Below are 5,384 nucleotides of genomic sequence, written 5' to 3'. Positions count from 1 at the left end.
TTTCCCGCCGCGCCGCCGGCGGGGCCCGCCCTTAAAGGGCCCGCGCGCCGCTTCCCCTCAGGTGCTGAGGGGGACTGGGGGAGCGGGGAGGAGCCTGCCGCCTCACCCCTCAGGGGCGTCCGGTCGCCCCGCGCGGGATCCCTTCCGTGGGTTTTGCCCCGCGGTGGAGAGGAGTTCCGTGGGGGAGCTGCTGGAGGGTGAGGGCGGCGGAGCTGTGTCCGCTGGCGGGGAGCTTCGGGGGTGGGTTTTCTGGGGGGATGTGTTGGGGTGAGGGGCCGGCGGAGCCCCGCAGGTTGAGGTTTTAATACATCGCTCTTACCGCTCCTCTGTGGAGAAGCTGCTGCTCGGGCACGAGGCTGTCGCGCATTTGAGGCGGGCAGATAATGACAAGAACCTGTAGCAGCCCGCACCCCTCTCTCCCAAATTCTGCCTCCTTAGGCTCTGCCTTCCTGCTCACCCAGAAGCTGCCAGCCACTTTGTTTTTATCCCTGCACCCTTTTCACCCTTTTTCCACCCTCCTCAGGACTAGTGCTGCAGAGGTACAGGTGTGCAGCCCACGCTGATATTTTTTGTTTTTGGTTTGTTTTGTTTTGTTTTTTCCATAAAAGAGAAACCACAAATTAAACCCAGTAGATATTTCAGCTTTACTTCCCTGGTAGTGTAATGTTCACTACTGTCTGCAGCTCTCGCTGTTACTGAAGCAATAGGCAGTGATAGGGGGACTTCCTAGTGTAAATAGTAAATTTAATCTAGTGTGGGTTTCTTCTGACACCGCCTTAGAAGGAAGTTTTTCATTACAGCAGGAGCAAGAACGGTATTTCTTAGAAAAGCTGACAGCTCTCAGGCTGAATATGCTGTAACAAATGATTGCATTGTTGCTGAAGACAAATGTGGTTGCAAGTCTGGTTCTACAACAGATTAAAATCTTAAAAAAAAAAAAAAAAAAAAAAAAGGGTTTTTTTGCCTTTTGTTTTTGGGCTTTGTTGTGCAATGTTTTCAGACTTTTCTGATCAACCGAAGAGGCTAGAAAAGTGTTTGGTATTAACAAAGGCAGAATGACTTTATGACTTTAGTTTTGGGAACTACATGACTTGATCTAACGATTAGGTAGCTCTAATGAGTGTGACACTTCACACCTGCAGAAACTGAACAAGGTTGAAGCCACATTTCCAGGCATTGTAAAATAAGCTATCAAGGTCCAGTGTGTTCTTGTGTTTCAGCTTAAAGAGTAAATGTATTTATTTCAGTGACTACCTTAAAATAGTGCTCTATTGCGGATAAGGTGTCGTGGTTTGGGCCTGGTTGGCAGCCTACCACAATGCAGCAGCTCTCTCTCCCTTCCCCTCCGGCAATGAGAAGGGACAGAGAGCCAGGTTTGGGGTTAGAGGTAGGACTGGGATGGGGAGAAAATTCCCCTTTATGGTCACAAGCAAAAGGCAGACTCATTAGGGGAAGAAAAAAAAAAGAACATACATTTATTACAGACACTAACAACACATAACAGAATAGGACAGTGAGAAGCATTGTCACATCTTGAGAACACTTTCCCCCCACCCCTCCCTTCTTCCCGGGCTCAGCTCTGCTCCCGATATCTTTACCTCCTCCCCCAGGGGCGCAGGGGCAGGGAATGGGGGGTGCAGTCAGCGCTGCCACTTCTGCCATCTTCCGTGGGGGGAGTTTCTGGGACTACTTCCCCCTGCTCCAGCGTGGTCCCCCTCTCACAACAGACAGTCCTCCACAAACTTTCTCCGACATGAGTTCCTCCCACGGGCCGCAGCATTCCCCACACTGCTCCGTCATGGGTCACTAACTTCCTCCGACTGGATTCCCTCCCACGGCTGCAGCCCTTCCCGAGCTGCTCCGGCGTGGGACACCCCCGCATGCTGCAATCCTCCCAGCGCTGAATTACAGCAGCGGGGCTGCCTTTTCCCATGAGACCCCGGCCTTCTTCAGGCACAGAAACTTGATCAACCAGGCGGAAGCCACAGGCCATAAATCAGTGTCTGCTCCACCGTAGATCTCCATGGGTGGCAGGGGGGGCCGCCCTGCCGTCTCCCCACAGGATACAGGGGGGTCTCTGCTCCGGCACACCTCCCCCCTCCTTTCTTCCTCCGTTCCTCCACTGACCTTGGTGTTCATGCAGCTGCAGCAACTCCTCCTCACAAGTCCGACTGCCCGTCACCACGTCCCTTCTTAAATACGTTATCGCAGAGGCGCAGCCGATTGGCTCAATTTCCCAAACAGAAGTGGGGCTGACGTGGAGCTGGGGGAGCTTCGAGAAGCTTCTCACAGGGGGCCGCCACGATAGCCCCCTCCCCTGCCACCAAAAAACTCCACCACTCACTCAACCCAGGACATAAGGGATGGATTGGGTAGAACTGAAGTATTCCTAAGGCTGTCTAGGTATTCCTTAGCTGAATAGCATGAACAAGAAAAGCAATACATTTCAGCATAGTTGTTCTGTCAAGAGCATAGAAGCTCTATGGTGTAAGAGAAGGTTTGCGTGAAAGAATGTAAATATTCTCAAGTGCAAAAGTCAGCAGTAAGCGTAAAATATGAGCTGGCCAGCTTGGGCAGGTCCAACTGCTGCCCTTTGTGGAGAAGCATGGAACAGTACTAATGTGTAAACAGGATTTCCTTCCTTTAGGATGTTGCACACAGTTAGTAGAAGTGAATTTTCAGCCTTTCTTACTGCATTTGTTGAAATATTGCTGTGGATGCAAATTATAATTAGAATTCCCTCAAACTGAAGTTTTTCACAAGTTGTGAGACTTTCTAAACCATTTAGGACCCTAACTAGGGATATGTTCAGAGTATTTCATAGCATCTTCCCAATCAAAGCCTGCTCAGAAATAAGCCTTCTGTTTTTATTGTGGGTCAGATATATGGCTTGTACTAATTAACAGAGCTGCAACGAAGGCCTTAAATACAGGCTTATGTAGAAGCTGCTCTACCATAAAGACAAGCTTGGATTGTCACATTGCATGACATATGTGTGAACATACCTGTAGGGGTTCCAGAATGATTTTTTGTGTTTCTGGGGATGGCACAATGCAAGTAGATTGAATCTTCCACCAACTGTATTTCCAGCACGAGCAATATTGAAGGTGACAAAATTGAATTAATTTCCCATAGACCCTAAGTTTTCTCGTGGGATCTCGAGTTGACGAAAAGGTATTGCAACTCTGTGAACAGAATCCCATTAAGAGGTGTTGTGCCACATCTGGCAAAGAATATCTGAAGCACCGACCAGTTTTGTTTTGGTTTTTAAAGGAAGCTTTCAGTAATAGGAGTGAAGCAACTGTAGTTGTCTGTAGCTGGGAAACTGATGACTCAGACCCTATTCATGCTGTTGAAAGACTGTTTTATGAGACCCATCAGAGCTGTGGGTGGACCTGGAGAGGAGTTTGAAGGCAGACTCCATACCCAGTGATGCCTGCAGCAGTGTCTGATGATTGTCCCATCATACACCACTAATGTCATATCCTTTTGGAGGTTTTCTTTAATGTTTGGCTGGTGAGGCTGAAGAAGAGGTCAGGGCAGGGGATTTCACCATTTCTTTTATCTAAAGAGGTGTACCATCAGGTCAAAAAAGAACTGCTGAAGCAGCACTCTGCCTTAGAGGGGGAAAGAAAGTACTGGAGTTTGCTTTGACCCTGCTACACCCCTGTGTGTAACCATTTGTAACTAGTGACATTTTCCCATCAATAACAAAAGGGTATATTCCAAACTTGATGAACAAGACTGTAGCTGCATAGCTCCCATGAATGCTAATAGGAATACAGCCTTTCTCCATCCCCATGTAAGTTACTTTGCATATCCTAATAGTGCATTCTCAATGAGCAGCGGGGTCAGTGTTAATCACTCCGTGGCATTCCAAGAGCAACTGCAGGGATCTCTACCACATTCCCCTTGGTCATGGTATATCTCGTGTGGCCTGATCAGTGCTAGGAAACTGAGTATACACTTAGGACTTTTAGAAAGATCTTAAGGAATTAATAGAAAGGAGATGTCAGAGGGATGATATAACTTGTTAGTAATTTTTAATTTTTAAAAAATATAATTTCTGTCTGGAAAGTACATACGTGTCATGTGCCACCACTGTTTTTGTGTGTCTTTTAAGTCATTCTATGATTTGGGACTACTGGGCTAGGTTTACATTTGGATAGCTAGTGCCAGGTGTCTAAACATATGTTTTAATTGCCTCAATGGCATGATAAGCTATGACTCATTAAAAGGTTCACACAAATAAATATGCAGCCTTTGTCTCTGCTTCCCTGATTGTTATGTGGGAATGGTACTAAAACTGTTGGAAATGGCAATGTCAAGGTAGAGCTGCAGCTCCAGTGCAGTCCAGATGAAGTTATTAAGCAATGTCTGACTGCAGGGTGTGTAAGGTGCAGTAAGAGGAGCTACTTAAGAACGATAAAAGTATGCAGAAAGCAAATACTGCTAAATCTGCAGACATTTGCAGGGTAGTCTGTTCTCCAGTGGAAATATTTGCATGCATATGTTTAACTATAAGTATTGATCCTCAAATTGGGGCCTCAATCCTCAAAGCCAGTGGAAACCCTTTTTAGTTAGCAAGGTTCCAACAGTTTCAATCTAAAATGGGTTAGAAATGACCACAAAATTTAATTGTTTAATTCAGTATTGTCATGGTTTTAATGAGAATAAATGAAAATTTCTCTTTGGATTGACACTGTTACTTCCTGATTTAATATTTTATGTAGTTGCTGCTTTGTTTTGGATACTCAACATGAATTGATTACTTTTTAATTAATTTTACTTAATTTTAATAGCTATTCATAATAGAAATATGCTGTGTACCTTCCATAACACAGCCAGTAGGGTGCATTGGTTGTTCGATACTTAGTTTTCAAAAATCTGTAAAGAACAGCATATTTGCTTCTGAGTTACACTTTGCTTTGCTCAGCTCAGGTATCCTCTGAATAAGAAAATCTCCCAGTGTGACCATTCAGTTACAGTAGAGACAATATGTAAAAATGGAGTATGATGTCTTGAAATTTTATTTCAGATTATTCACAGACAGATTTTGCTATAAGATTTTGAATTCCTGTTTGTATACCTGTATTGATGAATAAGATTTTTAGTAGTGTGATAACTTGAGGTTTTGTTTTGTTTTGTTTTGTTTTTAAAGGTTGTCATAGATCTCTTCCAACTTTAGCTGAACGAATCTGTAGTTAAGTCCAGGAATAACTGTTATTTTTTAATATGTTTTCCCTGAGTTATTTAAAGAACCCTTTCCGTGCTCATCTTGGTTTTTCTCTGAGGGAATTTCGCACTGTAATCAAGTCTTTCCCTCATTTTTCTTTTTTTTTTTTAACTGATTTAAACATTCAGAGTTTAATTTTTTTTTTTTT

This window comes from Tyto alba, unplaced genomic scaffold, assembly GCF_018691265.1.
Source record: "Tyto alba isolate M040663 unplaced genomic scaffold, T.alba_DEE_v4.0 Super-Scaffold_13, whole genome shotgun sequence".
Lineage (NCBI taxonomy): Eukaryota > Metazoa > Chordata > Aves > Strigiformes > Tytonidae > Tyto > Tyto alba.
Note: the sequence above shows the minus strand (reverse complement) of the source record.